This window comes from Sarcophilus harrisii, chromosome 3 (genome assembly GCF_902635505.1).
Source record: "Sarcophilus harrisii chromosome 3, mSarHar1.11, whole genome shotgun sequence".
Lineage (NCBI taxonomy): Eukaryota > Metazoa > Chordata > Mammalia > Dasyuromorphia > Dasyuridae > Sarcophilus > Sarcophilus harrisii.
Genome location: NC_045428.1, coordinates 230513623 through 230539782, shown reverse-complemented (window position 1 = coordinate 230539782; position 26160 = coordinate 230513623). Strand labels below are relative to the sequence as shown.

Genomic DNA, 26160 nt, shown 5'->3' with positions numbered 1-26160 from the left:
GATACTGCCACATGGTAAGGCCCATTTCCCATTTTATCTCCTGTTATGTGACTAACTGTTAATCTATAATTTCCCTTGGTTAATATTTTCGTTATTTGTCTCAAAATCTCCTCCTTATGGATTCATGCTGTCCCACTCCCCAGGAGCCAGTTGTTTTCAAGAATATCCCCCACCCCACCCAAGGAAAAATAAATAGATTTTTCAAATTCCAATCCCCTCAAGACCATATATCACCAAGGCTAGCAGTTTAGGGGAATGCTGCACACTCTCCATAACAAAAAGCATCTTGTCTGGGTATCCTATCCCATGCTTTCTGTTTCTTAATTGTCTGGCCAATTCAACCCTGGTTTTGGGAACTTGCTTCCACCTTTTGCTTCTAAAAAGCTGAGGTCATCATGAAGCTATTGTAATCAATGCAAATGTATACAGCCTGGAGCCTAGAACTTCATAGCTCTAGAAAGTGGAAAGAGAAAGACTGTAATCTCAGAATGGATTTTACTAAAAGTTTAAGCTGAGTTTTCGGATTTGCTAGTTTATCCTATCTGTCAGTAGGATGGAAAGAAGATTGGTACTTTGCGAATTCAGGGTAATTGGGCTTCACTTCATAGGTTTTGGGTATGTGTAATTGTTTTGCATTTTTAAAAAATCTTATCTTGTATTTTGTGTATCCGAGAGCAGGGATACAACTGAAGCTGCTTTAATTTTGGCTTGTAATTTCTTTTTTGGAGAAATTTGAGAGGTTGTGAAGATCATAGAAATGTTTGTACATATGATCCTGAAGTCTGACTTAATCTTTAACATGATTCAGTTTCTCCTTCTATAAAATGAGGATAGTAATACTTGCACTCTGCCTGACAAGGTTGCAGTTTGGAAAGCAGTTTACAATCCATAAAGTGTTATATTAACATGAGTTATTTTTATTATTTCTTTGAATTATAGCTTATCATATCTTTAACCTATATCAGATTGCTTGCTGTCTAGGGGAGGGGAAAGGGTAGAGAGAGGGAGAAAAATTTGAAATACAAGGTTTTGCAAAGATGAATGTTGAAAACAACCTTTGCATGTATTTAGAAAAAAAAAACTTTAAAAAAAGAATTATAGTGCATCAGAAAAAAAAAGCAAATTAGCTCTTTGAAATTTTATCATTCAGAGTTTCTATGTGACCCCTGTTAATAATTTATACTATTTCTACTTATCTTGTATTTATTATACAGTGATTGATTTTTTTCTAAGTTCTATTTTACATGCATAAAATGAGAGAACACATTTTCAAGTGACAAAGTATGGCATAAGAAATTAAATATTTCAAATCACATATCAATAGTCTTTCATAAATAAAGACTTGGAACTGTATTTAAGAATGTTTCCTTTCATCCAGAAATTATATTTGTTTACATATGTTTACATACATACATACATCAAGTTGTAATAAATTTAAGTTTGTTTTGTTGCTTTCCGTTCAGTGTTTCTAAAATGATTTTACCTCCATTCACTTTGAAGAGACAAGTTCTTGCTGTGCAAAGTCATCTCTGGAAAGAAACTGATTCAAACTTCACACAGTTGCTTCTTATTAAATCTATGAGCATATCCTGAATTTCTGTAACCCAGGAAATTTACTAGGAAATCCCCTTCAAAAACAGGGCATAGAAGAGTTAACTGGAGACCCAGACAGCCTCTTGCTGATCTAGTAATGAGTAAGCAATGTAGCCTCTTGTCAGTAGCTTGTTGTGAACTTGGGTAACCCAGCTGAGCCCTGGGCTTGCCAAAGCTGGAGGAGGTAATCAGCTTGACCTATGTGACCTTCCTGAGGCTGTTGGATGTCCTGCATCGAGAAGCTTGTTTGCATATGACTCTTACATGCTGCTTAGCTGAGTCTGAATCCCTTTTATAACAACTGAACCTGAGTCAGCTATGAGAGGTAACATAATATAAATTAGTCAGTTATATGTTGCACAATATAGTAGGTACTTTTTTTTTCATTTAATGGGAACATATCCGGGAAATCCCAAAAAGATTTCCAGGAACAGCTATGACATCTGCCCTTCTAGCTTTATTAAAATAAATTGAAGGTTATATAACAATCTGTCAGCACTTCACATATCTTAGTGGAGTTCTGTTTCATTAAGAGGTCTGTTTTCTAAATTTCACAGATTGATTAACCTTTATTTTTTCATTTGATTATGATAATTTCCAAAGTATGAGGTAGGCACAAGGGTGTCATATTATCATTGTTTACTCTATGGATTAAGAATATATTTCAGTGATTTCTAGAACTACTTCTCATTCTAACCCACTTGCCTGAAAGCAGCTTTAAATATGACTCAAAATCCTCTGGGGCCCTGTAAGTAACCAAATATATTCTTGTAAAAAAATAATAGTAGTAGGCTGGTAGTTTGCTGGTTCTAGGTTGTTGATTCTGCTGCTACTGTCCATAACAGAATATAACAAGGTATAGAGGAGTTAATAATATCTCCCATGGACTAGGGATGAATGATTTAAATAATAAAGGTTAACCTATCATGAAATATGAAAAACCCAGAGAAAGTTCATATAGCAACATCAATTTTCTTGTGTATAAAATAATAACATTTATTTCAGTGTGTTATTTTAAGATTCAGATGAGATGGGTAAAAGTTGCTCTTCAAATCTTAAAAGTGCTATATCAATAAAAGAAAATTGTATATTTTAATTTGTTTTAGCTCAGTAACAAGTTTTTCACTCAATAAGCTAGAGACAAATTCTTTTCAAGTGGTCACTTCAACAGAAAATATATTTATTGTATTGAAGGCTGCAATAGACCTGAAGACAGGGGCTTATGGATCTTATATGAAATAAATATATAATTTCATATAGCTTTTATAATAAATAATTTTTTTGCTGAACTCTTTGCTGTTACTGCTTTCCCTAGATGACACATTGCTTTTCAAATGTCATCCATCTCTTGCTTTACATATGAAAAACACAGAAGAAATTATTGCAGTGAGACCGATCCAGGAAACAAAAGAAAAGTGTAAGACGTACCTAGTGATCAAATACCATAAAATATAGCTTTCTTTTAGGCTAGCATGGTTGGATCAGCTAAAAAAGCTGCTTTCTTTGCTACATTAAGCTTAATATTATACTTCTCCTTTGGTCTTAAAGAAAATCACAAAGTTTATTGAGAATTGAAACAATAAATAGGAAAATTACTTGAGAGAAAGAAGATTGGAATGATTAGATACATACATTATATTTCTATATATCTATACATGGGTATATAAAATTTTTTTCCTGTGGTTCCCAGTTGTAATCAAATCTATGTACATATGCAAACAAAATATTCACATGTACTGTACAAATTTATTTAAGCTTATTTGCAAATGTAAACATTTGCTTCTATATTAAGTAAGCTCATTGAGACAGACTATTTTATCTGCCTTTATATCAAGTACATCCCAGCACTCAATAAGTGTTGATTTATTTATTTATTAGATAGGTTAATATAGCTAATATATTACATATATGGATATATGTGAATATAACTTTTTAAATTCAGACAGAATACACATATCTGTACTTCACTCAGATTTGTTTGGGGAATATATACAAGTATGTTGATATAGACAGAATACAGACTATGTCAGTGCATCCAAACACTATCACAGAAATAATAGAAATGTTTTCAGAATTTAATGACCAAATAGAATTAATATTTCGAAATATATGCCATGTGCTGGATTGAAGTGGATCATGTTTCATTAAAGTTGGAGTCTGACACTCAACTCATAAAGTATGTGTCACCTGCTGCTTATTTAAAAAGTCTATATAATTTTTAATTGCATGTTTCGTTAGTTATTGAGACCTCTCATCCAACATGTAGAATTTTATTACAAAGAAAGTCACTGAAGATCATGTATTTATTTTGCCCAGGTGAAACTCCATAGTTTTATAAATTTGACCTACTCTAGTCAGATTAGAATAGCAGAGTAGATTCTTAACTCTTTTCCCCCTGCTTTATTATTCTTTGTCTCTCCCCCAGAATGAAATATTTGAACTCCCTTAGAGGAAAAAGAGCTTTGTCAAAAACTTTTTTTTGTGTGTGAATCAGAGCCATTTTTATAAATTTAGCAGATTTTGCATTTCATTGGTTAAAGCCTAACTATTCTATCACCCCCTTAAATGTGTTTTTGCCTCCTCAGTTTGATTTACTGCTTAATGTCTATTCACTATATACTGCTCTCTCCAAAGCTACTAATAATTTTTAATTGCCAGTTCTTGTGACCTCTTCTCACTTCCCAGTTTTCATGACTTATCTGCAGCTTTTGATATTGTTGACCAGTCTCTCCTCCAGGATACTCTCTTCTCTTGGTTTTCTTGATGCTGTCCACTGCTGGTTTTCCTAGCTCTCTTTTCCTTTCCTGTTCTCCTTCTTAGGTTCATTATCCATATCATTCCCTATTTGGGATCTCAGCTGACTTCAGTCACTTCTCTCACTATACTGTTTCACTTGGTGACTTCATCAGCTCCCATGTGTTTATCATCTCTTGGCAGATTCAGTCCAAATCTCTCTCTGAAGCCCCACTTGCATACCTCCAACTTTTCAAACTGGATATTCCATAGATGTTTCAAATTCAGCATTTCTAAATCTGTGCTGATCTTTTTTTCTCAACCACTCAAACTTCTTCAGAATAAAAATCATGTTTCAAAGACAAAGTAAATTTAGCAGTTTCCATGATTTAGGACATCCAGAATCTAGAATCCGGTAAAGCCCAATAAATCAACACATGGAATGATTTCTACAGAGAGTTCCTTCATCATACCTCCCTCATGCTTTATGTTATCAGAAGTTAGTCTACACTAGCCTGCTTACACAGAATCAAAACAAAACCTAACCCCATGCCCTGGTCTTCTCTCCCTTTTTCTAGTACCACGGTCTGATCCTTGATACAAAATTCTGCTCAGACCAGAGCAGATAGTCAATCCATAGTCTGTAATAGAGCTCAAATCCGTATCTACCCATTCCTCTTCCCAAAGTCTCAAAGACCCAAAATATGAAAATTAAAACTACAGTACCAGCAGGGCAGGTGTTTGGTATCATGCTAGAGAATTAAGGAATAGAAGGATGAGCATAGAACATTGGGATAAAAAATAGTGTATGTATCATGGGGGAATGGAAGGTTGCTTTCTATTAAGCCTGAGGAAAACTTCAGAATACATCTGGGGATAGTTCTGTCCCACCCAAAAGTTACTTGGTACAAAAACCTGAATTGGTGTTCTGTGAATTGCTTAGTGTGAAAGGAGGTTGTAACTCTTTGAGATTCAACTTTCAAGAAAACTACCACCAGAAGGAAAGAACCAGAGAGTCAAAAAATGATAATAGAGAACAATAAGGGAAGAAAGACAAAAATTACCAAAAATGTAGCTATATTCCCTAATATATTCCAATTAGATTCTCCTACTTAATTTTAATAATCAAACTATAATAAAATTAAAAGTATATAATCTATACATCTCACAGTTATGAGTAGGATAGAATGATAAACCAAGGAGGAAAGAAAAGGAGCAATCAGAGAGCTAGGAAAACTAAAAGAAAGTAACATCAAAAAAAAAAAAAAAACCCAGAGAGGAGAGGCTATCCTGAAGAATAGAATGATCAACAATGAAAAAGGCTGCAGATAGATCAAGAAAAATGAGAATTGAGAAACTGTAATAAGAATTGGACATTTAAAGATCATTAGTAACTTTCGAGAAAGCAATATATATTAAATAGACATTAGGCAATATGTATTCTTAGCCAAGTAAGAGATAGAGGTAATTTTAAAAGATAAAACAGAAAATTTTAATTATATGAAATGGAAAATCTTTTGCATAGACAAAATTAATATATTTAGAATAAGAATGGAAGTGCTGAAAGATAAAAAAATTGTATCACATTTCTCTGATCCAGGTTTGGTATCCAAGATATGTTGTTGAATCATTTAAGTCACATCCACCTCTTCAAAACTCCATTTAGAGTTTTCTTGGCAGAAATATTGGCATAGTATGCCATTTCCTTCTCCAGCTCATTTTACAGATGAGGAAACCTAGACAGAATTAAGTGACTTGCCCAGGGTCACAGCTAGGAAATGTCTAAGCCCAGATTTGAAATCAAGAAGATGAGTCTTCTTGACTTCAGGTTATGTCTAATACACTAGACATAATCAAGGAATGTATCATGTGAATTAGAATATATATAATTGTAATTATATATGGTTATATATGATAATGTACTATATATTCTTTACTACTGTAATTATAATTACAAGCTACTTTAATTATAAATTAGTAAATACATATAAAATTATTTTCTAATCCATAATTAGTCAAAAGATATGAACAAACTTTTCTCACAAGATAAATTGCAAAGAATTCTCAACCACATGAAAGAATATTCTAAATCACAAACAATAAGAGAAATGTAAATCCAAGGTTTTAATTTACACCCTACAAATTAGTAAAGATAATACAAAATGGAAATAGTCTATTTGGGAGAGTTTGTGGAATGATCGGCACTCTAATACATTGCTGGTGGAACTGTGAATTGGTACAGTCATTTTGTAAAGCAATTTGGAATTATGAAAATAAAGTGACTAAAATATCTATAACCATTGAACCAGAGATTCCATCACTGGGTTTTTACTCATAGGAAACTATCAATAAGAATTAAGTCTCCATAGATACGAAAATATTTATAATAATACTTTTTCCTATAGAAAAAAATTAGAAATAAAATAGATGTCTATTATTTGAGGTATGACTAAACAAATTGTGGTATATTAACACAATGGAATATTACTGCAATCTATGAAATTGTGTGTGTGTTGAATGCAGAGAAGAATGCAAAATTTTACATGAACTGATGCAGAATAAAGTAAGCAGAAACAAGAAAACCGTCTATACAATAACTGCAACAATAGAATTGGAAAGGAGAAGAGGACACAGCTACATACCAAAAAATAAAAATGAATGTATCTAAGTTATAAACATTAAATAAAATTTAAAAGAAGACAAATATAAAAAGATATCCCTAACCTATCCTTTTGTGGATCGGGAAATACAAAATTTTACACATTGCACTTAAAAAAAAACTTCTTTAATATGTCTATCAATTGTGCTTTTTTCTCCTTTTTAAAAAATATTATTTTTCATATGGAATGGCTTTTTCTGGGAATGGGAAAAGAAAAGATACCAGTAATAATTAATCATGTAAGAAGCAGAAGACATCATTGAGGACTTATGAAAAATAAATGGAAAAAGTGTTAAGAATAAAAACCCTTTCCCAACTAGTAGATGATCAAAGAATATGAATAAGTAGTTTTCAGGTTTATCTGCTCTCTCAATAGCCATATGAAAAAAATGCTCTAAATCACTAATAATTAGATAAACACATAAAAACAACTCTAAAGCACCACTGAGCAACCATGAGATCAGCAAACTTGATAAAGCTAAATAACAAATGCTGGGAAGATTGTGGGAAAACAGGCACTCTAATGCACCATTAGTGGAACTGTGAAATGATCCAGGCATTCTGGAAAGCAATTTGGAACTTTGCCCAAAAAACTATTAAAGTCTGCATACCCTTTGACCGAGTCCTTTCTCGACTATATCTATATTCCAAAGAAATCAAAGAAAGGAAAAAAAGACTTACAAGTTTAAAAATATTTATAGTAGCTCCATTCATGGTGACAAAGAATTGGAAACTGAGGTAATGTCCATCAATTAAATAATAGCTGACCACATTTTGATATATGAATATGATGTTAAGCTTTGGTGCTATAAGGGGATGGTTGAAGGTGATGATTTAGAGAAACTGGGCAGACTTATAAGTAATAATACAAAATGAATTGAGCAGAACTAGGAGAACATTTTTTGCAGTAATAACAATATTGTAACAAACAACTTTGAAAGCTTTTTGTAATTCAGTATGGGGATTTGTTCTGCTAGACTACACATGTTTTATTTTTCTTGCTTTCTCAACTGAAGAAAGAATCAGAGGTGGAAAGGAGTGAATGTGAACCTGAAAAATTAAATAAAATTGAATTTAAAACAACAGCAAAAAAAAAATAAGAGGAGGCCCAAAACATGGTACTAGTAAGATGCTGGATATGGAAAATGATACACATAAAAAAAGATCAAATGGAGAAGAATCAAGAGAAAACAGGAAGAATTTCCATGAGGAAAGATGAACAATGACAATAAATGCTAAGGAGAGACCAAAAGGGATTTCTGCCATTGTTGTTTAGTTGTTTCAGTTGTTTACAACTCTTCACGACCCCTTGGTCATTTTACAAGATGAGAAAACTGAGACAAATAGAATTAAATTCTCTGGTCACAGAATTAACTGGGGATAAATGTCTGAGGCTAAATTTGAACTCGGGTATTTCTGATCAGACTGACTAGCTACACTGCTATCTAGCTGCCCCTCAAAACAGCTAGGAAATGAATAAAAAATACTAGATTTTGAAATCAAGCAATGATTATCTTTAAAGAGAACAGTTTCATTTGAGTGATAAAATTGGAAGGCAATCTGCAAGGCATTGAGAATTGAGAGCAGAGAAGAGAAGAGAATGCAATAAGTGCATCTTGTAAAAGTTAGTAATAAAGGGAAAAAAGATTTTAAAAAAACACAGAATGATTAGAGGGGATAGTAGGGTTATCATTTTACAAATGGTTAAAAATCTGGCAATGCCTGTGGGCACCAAAGAAAGAGTCAGTACATTGGGAGGAACTGAAGATTAGAGGTGAATGATGATTATGAGTCAATTTTCTAAAAGAGATGTTAAAGCATATGATCAAGAATACATGCAGAGACTGAGAAGGGCAACTTCTGCATTAACAACTGGAGTAAAGAGGAGGGAATGTTGATGATCAATTTTGAGCTGTAGAATATGGAGCAAGAGGGTGTTCATGGTGAATAGATTTTCTATTTTCAGTAAAGTATGAGACAAGATTTTCTGGTGAGAGAAGAATGGTGTGGGAGATTCAAAAAGAGAAGAGAAGGTTTGAGAGAATAAACATAACTGTGAAGAATTCTTATTACTTTCTGCCACTGGATGTACATACCTACACACATATATTAATTACATATATACATACACACGTATGGATGTCTCATGGGCTTCCTAAATTCAACATGATTAAAATTGAATTCATTTTATCTCCCCATTATATGTTCCCATAAATTTCAATTCCAAAATTCCACATTTTTGTTGATGGCAACACCATCCTTCTAGCCACTCAAGTTTAGTTTAAAAACCTAAGAATGTGGAATCATCAAGGATCTCAAGGAGTTCACATTCTAACTAGGGAGAAGAAATATAAAAGAGGATTCATGATTATGGTCAATTCACAGAATATAAAAAGGTCAAGTATTCTTAAAAGATGTGGAGAGTAAGCATCCTGTCCCTTGTAGAATTGGACAAGGGAACAATAAGAGTTGAATTGAAAAAGTTGAAAAGTGGGCAAGTAACTTAGGGAGTTAAGAATTCATATTTCATTATTAATTATAAAAATTATAAAACCCAAAAGGGGACAGCAGTCAAAATAAAAATATTTTAACAGGTCTGAGATACTTCATATGTGTGGATACATACATACGAACATCTATGTATATGTATGTGTGTATATATGTGTATCCATATTACAATATATACATAGACATGTTTATATACCTATATATCATTATACATACCCATATAAATATGCATGTATGTAAACACATAACAAACATATATGTATATCTGTATATAATCAATATATCTGATCATTTCAATGTATCTGCCTATTACCGACTAATTTATTTCCTCATATTCCATGAGATTTCCACCCTTGCAGTGGTAGAACTAGAAAGAACTTTAGAAATTATCTTGTTCAATGCAATACAAGTTTTCTATAAAGATGACACAATGAGGTAAGTGTTCAACACTGTGATCTGTAATTGATGCAATCTATTTTGATCCCAGTGGTCCTCTTTTCCCTTGCCCAGTCCCTAATCACAGGTTCTTTCTTACTTTTTCTTTCCTTTTAAACTCTTTTTAAATGCTTATACCTTCCAGAACTGTATTTGTTTTACTTATTACTAATTCTTCCCTGAATCTCTATTTCCTTAGAATACTCTCTTCCTTTTTCCTAGTTTTCTCCTGTTTCTTGATTTTATTCAACATATTTCTATATCAAATTCTGTATGTTCCACCCTTCCTTTGTCTGATTCAAATTAAAGTGAGATTCATGTGACACATGCTTCTTCCTCCATCTCTTCATGTTGGTATAATTTCATCTGTCTTTTACTTCTGTATTTTGTGACATACCTGTGATCTTTCATTTTAGAATTTTAAGAGGTAACTGTTGGATTCTTTTTATTTTCACTTTTCCTTCTGGTTTTAATAGGTCTGGACAGTTTTCCTTTCTAGATTTTTAGATATCCAAGATTTTTCTATGTTCATATTTTTTAGATATCCTGATGATTTCTTAGATTTTCTCTCCTTGACCTGTGTCCAGCTTTTTTTTTATCTTTAAGGAGATTCTTCTATTTTTCAATCTTTTCCTTTTATTATGTCTTATTGTCTCATGGAGTATTTATTTCTATCTGGTCCATTGTAATTTTCATGGAATATATTAATGGAATAAAGTTTTGTATTTCCTTTCTTAAGCTATTTGTTAATCCAATGCTTCCCTCTAGACCTATCATTTTATTATATTATTATTTTAAAGCCCTTTCTTTCCCCAGGAATTCTAGTTGATCTTATAGACATGTGTTTGGTAGAGGCTTTCCTTGTAGATCTTGTGGAATTATTTACTTCTTTTAAGTTTATGCCTTGAGCATCCTTATATCTACAACATTAAAAAACAAAACTATTGGTGTTTTCTTTTTACTCTAATTTTACTTCCTGAATTGGGACTTTGTGTCAAATTATGCACATATGTGTAAGGAATAATGTTTGGTACTGTTCTGTATTATCTGAGGTCCTACTACTATTTCCTAAAAATACTAAGTACTGTGCTCTTTAGGGACTCCAGGAGCAATTCAGGCCAGTACATTATAAACTTTCACAGTTCTAGAGCATAGTCTGAATGCTGCTCTCCAGTTTTGCAATCATCTGACCCTGGACTGTAGTCAGAGCAATATAGCGTCAGACTTCAGGTGTCTCTGATCCCCATCTTGGAAGCTTTCCACCTTTGACACTCCTGGAAACAAGGCTTGTCTGGCTTGACCCATTCCCTAGTGCCTTCAGATTTCTAGCTATTTCTTTGAGCTTTAATTTGAACTGAAAATAAACTTGGGTTTCTTAATCATTATTTAGTCTTGTTCTCTTTTTTTCCACTCTTGAAGAAATAGTTTTGTTGGAGAGATCTGTTCTAGATTACTTTAATATCTTAGCCAGAAGTCCCACTCAAGAAGTTTCTGAAGAGAAAAAGAGGACGAAATGGTCTTTGAGGTTCCTCAATAGCAATAACATTCTGATGTGAAGATAATCTGAAATTAATATTAAAATAACTAGAGATCAAATTATAGAAGACTGCATTCAGAAATTCTAAAATCAAGCTACTAGCTTTCTCTAGGCTAATTAGAGAATCTAGAACAGTCAAGAACAAGCTTTGGGATAAATGATTTCTTGACTTTCCTACATACTTCCTTTTTTAATGAAGAAACAAAGGAAACTAATCACATATTATAATGTACTCACATGTTTTAAATGTGTTCTGCTCAATATGTTCATAAAATAATTTATAAGGAGATTTGTACTAAGTTATAGATAAGCATTACAATCAATGTTTACTGATTTTTGTTGAGAATTCTATGAATATAAATAGAGGAAGGGCTAAGAAATATCCTAGCTACTAATCTATTTTACTTATGTGACTAACAACGGAAATATTTAGGTTAAGAGGGATAGAATTTTTTGTCACTTTCTTAGCACAATTCCAAATTACTTTCTAAAATGGTTGGACTACACAGCTCTACTTCCACAACTTGGCTGTTCCTTGTGTTTGAATTGAAACTTTATTGAAATGGAATATTCTTTCACATAATTCCTTTGAAAAATGTTTGTTTGTATCCTTTAATTACTTATCTTTGGGAGAATAACTTTAAATCTTATAAATTTTGGTTAACTATTTATATGTTGGGTCAGTCCCTTATTGGAAATATTTGCTAAATTTTTCCTTAGCTAAATGTTTCCAGACATGATTTAAAATTTTTAACCAATAACAAATTGTTTCATTCATTATAGTTTTATTATATTATTTGAAGTCTGGAAATGTTCTTCACAGTCTTTTTTTCATTATTCCTTTTTTATTCTTTCAAAATGATTTTGTTATTGTTTTGTTTATTTTTATAAAGTTTTTCCTTGGTACCTTGATTAGTGTAACACTAAAACTGTCAGCTAATTTATATAATATATATTGTTTTTATTATGTTGGCACAATCCAGTCACATCCTTCCAGTTATTTTTTCTTTAAGTACTATCTTGTAATTATAGATATATGTCTTGATCATATTATGGTAGATATTTTCTGCATTTCACAATTATTTTCAATGGGACTTTCCTTTGTATATACTCTAAGAAGTCAATGTTTTTAAAAAATCATTATATACTTCAAATATTTATAGCAGCACTTTTTGTAGTAATTAAAAACTAGAAGTAAAGAAGATTTCTATCAATTGCAAAATGACTATGTCAAGGCACATGAATATGCTTGGATAGTACTATTCTGTAAGAAATGATGACTACGGAAAAGCATAAAATGCACCCATAGGGAATGATGAATATAGAAAAACTTGAACTGATTCAAAGAAACCAGAATCAGGGGAACAATAGAAACAAGGACTATAACAGTACAACTAGAAAGGACAGAAATAACAAAATAATAAAAGCTGAAGGTTGTGATTATTAATGACTCAAAAAATAGCTATAAAGAGGTAGTCCCTTTCTTTGCAGACTGTGGCTATAAAATATTGCATATATCAGATTTTTTTTTTGGCTGGATTGCTTCCCCCACCCTTATTAAATTTTCATTTATAAGTAATGGTTCTCTGTAAAGGGGGAAACTATGATGGGGAATGTAGATAGTATCTAGATATAAATAATAACAATGTGACAAGACTAGATCTTGGTTCTAGTCTTAGCTAGTCTAGTACATACTATGGATGTGATGTTCAGTAAATAATATCATCCTCATCTATGAAGTGAGGGTTCTTGAACTAATGATCTTTCAACTTTTAATACTCTATATTTCCTGCAGCTCTTCTACATCCTATTTTATGTTCTCTTTTCATTTCTTTCCACTTTTAAATCTCATTAATCATTTATGTAAAATGTCTTCCTGGATTCTATTTCTGGGAGCCAAGATGGCAGAATAATTAGGGAATTGTTATAATTCTCCAACATTCACCTCCAGGCAATCATAAAATAACTCTACCTCAGCAAATCATCGGGAGATCCTGAACACCAGTATAGTGGGGTCTGGTGAATATCAACTATAGGACCCCACCTCCTTTGGCAAAAACCAGGGGAGATGACAGACTTCAATTCTAGAAATCACCATGTGCTTCAGAGTAGCTCCAGCCAAAGAGGCATCTTCCAATAGCCAGACTTCGACATGTCTCAACACAGTCCTAGGCAAAGAGGCATCCTCCAGAGGCCAAACTATCATGTGCTACAGTGTGTCCCGAGGAAACACAGAAGCACCCCCACCTGCTTTCAAAACATTCCAGATACCACCAATAGGACCCCATCTCAGGATCACTTAAATTGTCCAAATCTTCAGCACTACCAACCATCCCACATCCCACCCCTTCAGTATAGCATCACAGACATGGGTCCCCTGTGCATCTCAGAGAAATATTAGTCCATCAAGTAAAAAAGCAAGAGTCTGCACAATATGCTTGAAATTTTACTCCTTTTGAATGAAGAGCAGAATTCAAATCTATGTATGTATGTATGTATGTATGTATGTATTTTTGCTGAGGCACTTGGGGTTAAATGGCTTGCCCAGGGTCACACAGCTAGAAAGTATTAAGTGTCTGAGGTCAAATTTGAACTCGGGTCCTCCTGACTTCAGGGCTGGTGCTCTATCCACTGCGCCACCTAGTAGTGATCATAATTGTCAATGTTAATGGAATGAACTCTCTCATAAATTGAAAGGGATAGCAGTTTTGATCAAAAAATGGACTCTTGCAATGTGTTGTTTATGAGAAACACACTTGAAGAAGAGAGACACACAGAGAAAAGATAAAGGTCTTGAGCAGAATCTATTAAGCTTTACCTGAAGCAAAACAAAATAAAACAAAATAAACAGAACTAGCAAAAAGCAAAAATACACCTAATTTAAAAAGAGATAAAGAAAGAAACAAACCTTGCCAAAACGTATCATAAACAATGAAGCAATATCCATGGTAAACACATATGCAACAAGAGGTAAAGTATACAAATTCTTTTCTTTTCTTTTTTTATTTATATTCATTTTTGTCTTATTTTTAAAAACAGAACAAAAAAGAAAGATAGAACAGGAAAACAAAAAATACATTGTCATGTGCCCAGCAGAAGATCAGGGAGGATTCAAAATATATAACAATAAATTACCAATTCAAGAAAGGATATATAACATTAGAAGAAATTATATTCATGAGTGTCTATCTTTTCTTTACTTCCCTGTAGCTTATTCTTTTGTTCTCTGCCTTGCATATTTTAAAAACATTTTAAATTATTTTTACTTTTTTGCACATTTTAAAATTTTATTCTTTTTCCCCCTTTTCATCCTCCACTACCTTTCTCAAGCAGTATATAGGTAAGTAAGAATATATTTATGTATAAATATATAGATATAAACATACATCACACACATACATATATATCCTCTACCCCCCAACACAGACATACACATATACAACTTTCATATCCCTGCTAACCCTTTGCTTTAATTCTGATCTTTAACTTGCCTTGTTATCACTTAAACCTCCCCACATCCATGGATCCCTCCCTTGTCTTCTTCCCCCTTCCTTTACTTTTCCCTCCATTCAGCCCTTCCCCCTTATTTCTTTATTGATTTTAGAGGGTACTATATTTTTTCATGGTATATATGGAGTATTGCCTATTTAATGCATTCCTGATGTGAATAGGTTTTCAGAACCATAAACCCTCCTCCCCTTCTAATGCCTCTGTGTCTATTCTTTCTTTGCATCTAATTTGCATTTTTACTATTTTCACCTTAACTCTGTCCCAATCTTTCTTTTGAGCTATGCAATTGCTAATATCAATCTTAAAATATGTAATATACATATTCATGGAAAAACTGAATTTGTTCATGTTAAGTTCCTTGAAATTGGTCTTTGATATATATTATGTTAAATTTTCCATTGAGTTCAAACATATAGATAGATGGATAGATAAATAGATGTTTTGGTTCATAGACAGTCCTAATGCAAAATCATTGAATGTCCATTTTTTCATCAATACTATGGATAATTTTGCTGGATATTATATTTTTGGCTGCAGGTCTAGTGGTTTTGATTGCCAGTAGATTGCCAAGACCTGTAATCTTTTATTGTGGCTGCTGAGAAGTCTTATACAATTGTAATTGTAGCTCCAGTGTATTTGAATTGTTTTTGTTTGTTTGTTTGTTTGTTTCTTGCAAAATTTTCTCTTTGATCTGGGTATTTGAAAATTTGACAATATTATTATTATGTGTTTTCCACAAAGGATCAAGGATCTTTTGAGGTGGTGATCAATGGATTCTTTTCTATTTTCCCCTCAAATTCTATCGCTCTGGCACAATTTTCTTAAATTATTTCTTGCATTATTGTGTTAAGGTTTTTTTTATCACAATTTTTGGTAGTACAATTATTCTTATGTTTTCTCTGTTGATCTGTTCTCCAGATCTGTTGTTTTTCTTATATGATATTTTACATTCTGTTCTATTTTTCATTCTTTATATTCTGTTTTGCTATTTCTTGGATCTCTCATAGCTTCACGGGCTTCCCCTTGCCCAATTCTAATTTTCAAAGGATTATTTTTATCTTTGAGATGTTGTATCTTTTTCCTCCTAGTTTGTTAACTTTTTAAAAATAATCTTGTTTTTCTTGGATGGTGTTTATTTTTTTTCTTCAATGTCTCTCATTTGATTTTTAAACTCTTTTTTGAGTGCTATAAATTCTTTCTGGGCAGGGAACCATTAAACATTGCTCTTTGGGGTAAAAGAAGCTTTTTTTTTTTTTTTACTTCATTATCCTCCTTTGAAGATGGACCCTAGTTTTCCCTGTTTCCATAGTAAGTTTCTATGACTGAGTTATTCTTTGCAAGTTCTTTTTTTTTCTTTTAATGAGAAGTATTAGTGTAAGCACCTCTAAAAGTAGGATGGTGCCTCCAGCTTCACTTCAGTTCCTCCTTTTGACCTGGAACTCCAAATCAAGATTTCCTCCCTCTTGCAAATGCCCACAATTAGCAGCATCTCTGTCCCCTACCTCTGCACTCATGGTTGTGGTGGTTCTTTTTGGCCCAGGGTCACATCTCCACAGCATAGCTGGGCCAGTCTTCCTGGACTCAGACATGCAGTCCAAGAGGTGAAAGTTTCTGTGGTTCCTTCTGAGCTCCCAGCCATACTCAGCTCACTCCAGGTCTCCCCATTTGGTGTTTCTGAAGAATTAGACTGTTTGTACTTCACACTGGTTAATCCCTAATTGAAAATCTCTCTTCAGATCTTCTTGGGTTGCACCTAGAAGACATTGTTCTGCAACAAGTTTCTTGATTTTTCATCAGTCTATGTTTGTCCTGAGTAGCAAATTTGTTTTGTCTGTGAGGGAAATTTGAAAAGCTTGAAACTTACCCACCTACTTAGCCATCTTCTCAGAATCCTTTCCCCAGTTATAATTTTTAAAGAATTATTTTACTTAAGTCTCTGTATCACCTTTTCTAGTTGGTTAACTTCTTTTTTTCATAATCTTGTTTTTCTTGGATAGTTCTTTTTTTCATTTTTCCTCAACATGTCTTATTTGATTTTTTAGTGTTTTTCTATAAATTTGATAAATTTACAGAGTTCTATAAAATCTTTCTGGGCAAGCAGCCATTTAACATTATTCTTTGGGATAAAAGAGGCTTTTATCTTCCATATTCCCAAAGTAAATTTCTATGGTTGAGTTCTCTTTTCTTTGCTTGTATAGCTTGTTTTTAAATGAGAACTATTAGTGTAAGCTCCTCTAATCTTGGGTCTGGTAGGGAATGGTGCCTCTAAATTCATCTTAGCTCTCCCCTCTTCCTGAAACTCCAAACCAAAAGCTTGACTCTCCTCAAAGACATGTAGCCATCAGCGTCCCTGTCCCACTGTTTTGCAAGAGGAAGGAGCTAAGTTATTTACTTGCTGATATGACAATAATTGAAATAATCAGTGATGATTATCTAAGCCATTATTCTAACTTTTAACTATTTCTGAGATCTAATCTTATAACTATTTTTTTTTGTAATTTTATAAAATCATGAAAATATGTATAAAGAACTTGGTTATTGGGCAGCTAGGTGGTGCAGTATCACCCTGAAGTCAGGAGGACCTGAGTTCAAATTTGATCTCAGACCCTTAACACTTCCTAGCTGTGTGACCCTGGGCAAGTCACTTAACCCCAATTGCCTCAGCAAAAAAAAAAAAAAAAAGAATTTGGTTCTCTAATTTCTAGGAATATATCTAACAATATGTATATAGGAATATATCTAATAATAATAATAATAGCTAGTATTTACATAGATCTTTAAGGTTTACAAAAGACTTTACAAATATTATCTCATTTAATACTCATAACAACCACGAGAGACAGATGCTATTATTTATTCCTGTTTTACAGAGAAGGAAAAAGGCAGAAGGTGGTTAAATGGCTTGCCCAGAGATGCCTGGCTAGTAAACATCTGAAATGAGGTTAGTATTCTTCACTCCAGGTCCAGCTTCTATCCACTGTGCTACCTAAATAGACATGATGTATAATTATAGCTGGTAGGTTAGCAGCTGGTATAATATATTTGCGGATCAATAAGACCTAAGTAGCATCATTGGATTGATTTTTATAGGATATTCCAATTATGTATGAGTTGTTAAATTTAAGGCTAAACGACTACACTACTGACTTCACTAAATATTAAATTTAAAAGCTTTTTAAATAGTTTATTGTAATTATATAAAATATTTCATCTTTTAATTAACATGTCTATATATTTAGCACTAGTCTCTTTCCAGAGTTCTAAAATCACATCATGAACTATTACTGAACATTTTATACTGGCGATACTATAGGCATCTTGAACTCAATTATCTTCCAATATGTTGTTCACTAGACCATCCACCTGCCAGTATAGGAGGGATTGGGGAAGAAATCAGGTGGAACAGAGACTGAGACTCAGATACTGACCCTCAAAGTTCCTCAAAGATTTCTTTTCAGGAGCAGCTCTTGTTCTTCTCCACTAATAGAAGAATGAAGGCTTGTAGAAATAAATGCATTATGAAAGTGAGTTATAAAATGCCAGATCCATAAAGTCCCATGCATGTGTTTCTTTAACCTGTGTGATAAAATTTTTGTGGAAAAATAATGTGTGACTTGCTCACCTTGGCCTTAGAAGTAAGTTGTCTATTTAGCCTTTGAAAACATTCTATTATAAGTAATTTAAGGTCATTTGCCCCATTGTTCTTATCTCTTTAATACTGTAGATAGTGTCTTCTCTAGCAACTAGACAACCTTTTTTATGTGTTTTTGCCTGTAAAGTTTTAGGTAATGTTACATTGCTATAGTGCTTATTTGCAAAAAGGCCATGAAATGAACTCATTCTGAAAGGGTTATCAAACACCCATTTTACCAAACAAAGTAACAAGATTTTCTAAATTGAACTGAATTGTGGATAATGGTTCTTTCTCTCTCTCCTTCTCTCCCTCTCCATCTCTGACTCTGTCTCTTTCTCTCTCACACACACACAGACACATACACACACACACACACACACACTCATTCTCACATAATATCATTTTAAAGACTAGGTTAGATGTGAACATAATTCAGTTGCCTTAAACTACTAACAAATTCTTTATTATGTATTCCACCAATATAACAAAATCTCTAGGAGAGGAATTTTATTCATTTTCATGTGTGATGAATTAAATACAACCCAGCGTGGGCTGTAAAAAGAAGCCCTGTTATTGAGTTGCCCTAAGTAACATTCTGATGTATCCCTGGAACTGTGTAAATCTGAGGTTCTATGCCCTTAAACTGTGTCTGTCTTTAATACTCCTTCCTCATTCATATAATTCAGAATATAAAAGTGACTTTACTACAGTGTGTTGAGGCCCACCATCTCGGGTTGCAAACTCTACTTAGAAAGACAAGTAAAAGGCCTCGTTCCTTAATTTAATATAAAATCATTTAATATATAAATCTATATTTTATAGATATTCTCCATTTCATTTTACAAATTACTTTCATTTCTCTGTCTGAGCCCAATTTAAAGGTCTCTTGTTCTTGAAGAAAAGGGCTTTATTTTCCATTCAAAGTTCCTTTTTTTCCCCAGTCATTTAAACATTTACTTCATAGCTTTAAAACTAATTTTCTTTTATCCAAAGAATTTCCTTAAGTAGATACATTCTTTCCTGGCACAAAATTCAGGATCATTAACCAAGAAGGTTGTTTTTGCTTATACTTACAAAATCCTTCTAATTTCTCTAAAATCTCCATTTCTTTGTATTTTCTCTTCCCTTGAATAGTTCTGTTACTACTATCAATAACACTAACCCATTTGGGGGAATGAAACTTAATGTATAATTTTTGGTCTTTTCTTTATAGTATAGATATTAGCACATTTAAAACACAATTACATATTGATTAATCTAGCATCAGCTAGATTGGTATTGCTCAGCATTTTGGAGGAAAAATAAATTTTACCCCATAAATTTGCTTCATTTAACTCTATTAGAAGAAATTCTCTGATCACTAAAGAAGGCAGGTAGTGCTAGTGGAAAAAAGGGATTGTCATGTGATTTGTTAACTCCTTTCACTAAGAACTAAATAGACCTCTATTGTTCAGTGGTCCATGTCATCGTGACCTAGGTGAAAACCATCTAAGCAAGTTTTCCAAATTCCTGAGAACAGTACTTTTAGAACTCTGGGTCCAATACTACCTAAACAAAGTCAATCAAGCTGAAGCAAATTTCATTGAGGGGAGTTAGATAGCCAACAAAAATTAATTATACAAAAGCAGAATTGTTCTAACAGAAACATGAATAATACCTCTGTGACCCTGGACATTTCAACATTTTGAAATGCAGTTTTTTTTATTTGTAGAATGAAAAAGTTGAATGAACTGATCTGTGATATCTCTTAGAACCCTAACTTTCTGTGATCCAATTTTAATGGAAAATTACCTGTTATTTTACTTTGTGTTTTTAAATAAAATTTGTAGTTCTATGCTCTTAAACCCCACATGAACTCCCAGAACTTTATTATGAATTCATAATTAACATTTTCCCTTCAAATGGCAAAAAAATTGCTAACTTCATTTATAGCAAAATAGTAATTGAACTAATCTGAATTATTACACAAGGTTGCCAGAAGGCACAAGCCATAGAGTGCCAGGCCTGGAGTCAGGGAGACTTAGCTTCCTGAAGCCAAATCTAGCCTTAGACACTAGGCAAGTAATTTAATCCTCTTTGCCTCAGTTTCCTTACCTGTAAAATGAGCTAGAGAAGGAAATGGCAAATCACTTTAATATCTTTGCCAAGAAATCCTTAAAATTATGTCATCAAGAATTGGACAATACTGAAAAAAAAAAATCTGAGCAACACTACTTTGAAAATAGCATTATATGGGGCAGCTAGGTGGATAATGCACTAGCCCTGAAGTCAGAAGAACCTGAATTCAAAAATCTGGCCTCAGATACAACACTTCCTAGTTGTGTGACCCTGGGCAAGTTACTTAAGCCCAATGCCTCAGCAAAAAAGAAAAATAGCATTATAATACCTTTTCAAAGAAAATTAAGGCAATTTATAAAGACAGAACAATTATATTTTCCTTTCCATAGTCTCAATTGTCTCTATAAAAATACCAAAAGTTTAGAAAATAAACAAGTAAAACTAGACAACCTAATAGTGGGAGAAAAATTTGATCTCACAGGTATCACTGAAATTTTGTAGGATAAAATCTGATACTCATCTTCATCATTGTATATTTCTCCTCTCCTTCTTGTATAAACTTTTTAAGAAAGCAATCTATACTTGTATTTTCATTAGATTCAAAGTATTCTATAGTTTGGTTTCTGACTTCATCATTCAAATGAAATTGATCTCTCCAAAGTTATCAATCATTTATTAGTTACTAAATCTAATGGTCTTTTTCCAGTCCTCATCCTCCTTGAGCTCTCTTTAGCCTTTGAACCTTTCGTTCCTCTTCTCTTTTTGGATAGTCTTTTCTGTCTAAGGTTTTGCAATTGCTGCTATGTTCTAGTTCTGTAATTTATCAAATTAGGTCTCTGTCTCCTTGTTGGTTCTTCATCTGTCATGTTCACCAAATGTTAGGATCTCTCCAAAGCTCTATCCTGAGCCTTCTTCTTTAATCTCCACTCCAGTAGATTCAATTATTATCCCTATGAAGTTGATCTCCAAATTTATATGCCCAACCCTAGTCACTTTGTTAAGGTACAGTCTACACATTTCTGTCTCTTAGACATCTTGAATTTATCTTCCTAGGGAACACTGAAACTCAAAATGCCCCAAACTGCACTTATTAATTCCTCCAAACCATTTCTTATCCCAAACTTCCCTATTAAGGATTAAGGATACCACAAAGTATTAAGGATACCACAAACTTCTCAATCATCAAGGCTCAAAGCATTGGGTGTTTTCCTCAACTCCTCACTTACACTTATTATTTCTATTTTCACAGCATCTTTTACTTCTATTTGCTTTTCTCCACTCATATAGCCACAAACTTTGAAAAGATTATCATTATTTATTACAAAAGTCTCTTAACTGTCTGACCTCAAGTCTCTCTCCCCTGATTTTCATCCTTCATTCAATTGCTAAAGTGATTTTTCTAAAGCTCAATTCTTATCATGTCTTTCTTATTCCTCTCTTCCAGCTCAATAAATTCCAATGGTTCCCTATTATCTTCAGAATTAAATATAAACTACTCTATTTCTATATAATCTCACTTCTTCCTATACATTTAGCCTTCTTACATCTTACTCCCTTCCATGTACTCTACAATCCTGCTACACTTGCCTACTTGAACTTCAAACAAAATATTATATTGACCATCTCCATGACTTTATAATAGCTGTTCCTAATATGTGGAATACTATATCCCCTTACCAATGCCTCTTTACTTCCTGGCTTCCTTCAAGACAACTTAATTACTTCCTTCTATAAGATATGGTTTCTGGTCCCCATAGGTGCAAATGTCTTCCCTTTAAAATAACTTATATAATACATATATGTATATCTATAAATGCATGTATATGCACACACACAACACATATGTAACATATCTACACATACAACATGTAGCATATGTGTCTACACACATGTGTGTGTTGTGTATGTATATGCATGTATATGTGAAAAATTGAAACCATAGCTTCCTGCCTCTGAGGCTGGCTTTCTAACATTTGGACAAAGATGTGATGGTAAATGGCAGGAAAATAAGACAGCAACTAACTGCCACCCATTTGGTGATAAAGATCAGATTGTCTTTGTGTTGATTAACACATACCTACCAACTCTAATACTTTAAAATCTATTTTTGGAGGGTTTTTTGGTTTGTTTGTTTTAAGGAGTTCACACCAAAGAATTTATTTTAGTTTTGCAGTTCTTTGGAAATTTGTGAATACATTTTAACTAGCTATTGTTTATTTTCACTAATAAGAAATATTTACTAGTTAAGAAACAATTAACAGAGGGACAGTATTGGAAATAAGAAGGGTTGGCAAAGGCTTCTTGTAGAAAGTCATTTTCTTTTGCAGAGAAAATAAAAGCAAAAAAATTTAGCAGGGTCCACTTTTTCTCTGCTGTCAATTTTTTATTGTCCCATCCATATTATATAAAGTTCTCCTCCCTCTTTACAACAAAAAATTGTAAGACTTTTTTTTCAGCATCTAAGTCAAGGATAGTCAGATTCACTAATACTCTAAATGAGAAATTATAATTGTAGAACTTAGTTAGCCCTTTTCATGGTTGCTCATCTAACTTTGGTGTCCACTTTCACCCAACTCTCACCTGTGGCTTCAAGATGCTATAGCATGAATGCCATAGTAAAAAACCATCTCAGCAGATTTGCTAAAATAGGTTGAGGATGTCCAACAGGCCATGGGTGAGATATGGAGATATCTTCTCCAAACATATAAACACTTCTCCTGACAGTATGGAATGATGAGAAAAATTTGTTCCAATGACCATGAAGGTAGCTAAAGCAGATTCCATGGAGTGTTTAGAGTTTAGTCAGACATCAAAGATGCTGAGGTCATCCACTGTATCCTGAGACATCACCAGTCATAATGACTTCTGATTTGCCACTGGACTTCAATGACTCTGGAAGAGAGTCAGACTGCAGACTTTGTTAAACTCTTCCTCACTTAAATCTAATTCATGACCAAGTCAAGAGCTTATCCCATGATGTCATTGGTCTTCCTCAAAATGAAAGAATGGAAAACACCTAACTAAGGTATCACAACATTTTTGGCCTCATGATCCAAATGAACAGGTTTAAAGAATTTGAATTCATAGTAATTCTACCTTTAGAAAGTTTTGTGTATTATATCTAGATCATTTATACATTACCCCCACTATTAGAATAGATATTCCTAAAAGTCAGGAATTTTGATTTGGGTTTTATTTTGTTTGCCAAATGCTTTGAATCCCAAATTCTTAGCACAGTACCTCTCATGTAATAAGCACTTAATAACTTAATAACCTGTTAACTAAGAAAGATCAGTTAACAGAAGATAAACAGAAGAGTGGACAAATTCTTGTAAAAAATAAGGCAAAAAAACTCAGTAATACTCAGAATAAGCTGATGCAGGAAGCTAAGGAAAACAAAAAAAGTTTATCTATATTGGGGGGAAAAGATATCAAAGGAGAGAGGAGAACTTTATATGGTATGGATGAGACAGTAAAAACTGACAATAAAGAAAATATGGACATGCTCATTTTTATTTTGTTTCCATTTTCTGACCTTTATACTGAAAATTAGAAAACAAAATGACTAATAAGATAAGTAGGAGATTTTAGAGGAGCAACTAGTTGTTATGGATAAATTCAAGTCACCTAGTACAGAAGAATGATATTCTTATGTCTTGAAAGGCTGGGAAAATGTGATTGCCAAGCCACTATTAGTAATATTTGAATTATCATAGAACATGTGAGAGGTATCACAATGTTGGAGAATGGAGAATAGGATATTGTCCTAGTATCTGTCCAGGGAGGGAACAGAGCCTGAAAAATATAGGCCTATGAGCTTTAATTTGGTTTCAAGGACAGTTCTAAAATGGATTATAAAAAGATAGATAATTGATGAAGAATATCTGGATAGGAAAAAAACAAATACAAGAACAGGTTTAATTAAAAATAAGTTGTGCTATATTAACCTTTTTTCTTGATAGTTTAATTAATATGGTAGCAAATATCGGCATTTTAAAATCATATTTGCCCTGTCTAACCATGAAAAAATAATATATCTACAATTATTTGCCCTCCTTTATTTATTATAGTATTTTTGTTTATTCATAAAAGTCCTGGGGATAACCTGGTAGATATTTTTACCTTCTGTCACATATCCCTTTTAACCAGGAACATGAAGCAAATAGTCTATTCTTGCTCTCTGCAAAACCACATGGAAACCTGAGTATACACAGATATTCTTTGCCGGCTTTTAGCTACATATGACTCAACACTGGGTTGATTGTCATTTTCAAGATTGTGTGCACAACTTAAAAAAAACTTTTGAATTAGGGAGAATGCTACACCAAGAAGAAGAAGAAGCAATAACCAATTGTTAATTGTCTTGGAAGCAGCCATCTTGACCAGATGTGACTCCATTGGGAAGTGGAAAAAGGAAGAGTATTTCACTACTCTGGAAAAATAGAAAGATTAGGGACCTTTAATCTCTGTTCCCCATGTAGAACATGGAATCAAGTATCCAGCTTGTAATAGAGTATGACTTATCTTCCTTTTTGTATTTCATTTCTTATAGTTTGGAGCCTGAGAATACTGAAAAGTCCTGGAAAGTATGAAAGTGCTAGCAAAAAGCACTAATCATCTATTAATATGGTTGCAGAAGGATCAGACCTATATAAGGAAAGTGTTGGTATCACCTAGGGAAACACCCCACCACCATCCGAGAAAATGGATCTTACTTGGAATGTATTTAGATTCTGCTCAATGGATAAAATAGAAGCCTAATTAGAAACCTTGCAAAATTTTTGCATTCCAAAAACTTAAATGTTAGTTTCCCAGTTGATTTTACTACTAGTAATAGATTATTGAATTCTATTCTAATCATTTTGTAATTCTTTATTGTTTTTTTCTGTGGAAAAATAAAATACTTGTTCTATACCTGTCATGTTTGTACATTGGAAACTTTTTAACTTTCCTATTTGGTAAAGATTTCCAAACAGTAACTTCGACTTCAAAACAGTAACCATTTCCATATTTGGTATCTTTATAAGAACAACTTTCATTGGATTTAGGGAAAGGGCAGAGTGAAGAGTCAATAAATACAGAACTTGGAGAGCCTATATCTTCTATTGAGAATTTGAATAGCCCTGACATCAACTAAGCCAGGGAAAATCTTAATGTCAGATAACAGATAGAGATTGGTGAAGGTCATCAGTCCCTGTGTTCTCAGCTTAATTAGGCACAATGGCATCTTCTATGTTACTTTAAATGGGATTTCTTTTTTGTACATTTTCTACTATATTTTCTTAGTAGTACACAGAAAGGCTGTTGAGTATAGTAGTTTTATTTTCTATCTTTTAAGGAAGTATGGCTTGATAGATAATGATTCTTGAAATGTGTTCTTCCCCTTCAGCTTTAATTTTAGTATGCCAATCAGTTTCTTATATATTTAGACTTTGATGTGTTTATGCTCAATGTGGCATGGAAGAGAGAAATCTTTGAGATCAAGGTATTTAT

The 26160-nt window shown here is 33.0% G+C and overlaps 1 long non-coding RNA gene across 1 annotated transcript; it reads left to right on the top strand.

Moving 5' to 3' along the window:
- Window positions 1-1717: 1717 nt before the first annotated feature.
- On the top strand, window positions 1718-26160 carry LOC116422326. Its single transcript, XR_004232918.1, has 3 exons — window positions 1718-2341; window positions 17846-17916; window positions 25220-26160. It is a non-coding gene; the product is annotated as an uncharacterized LOC116422326 (long non-coding RNA).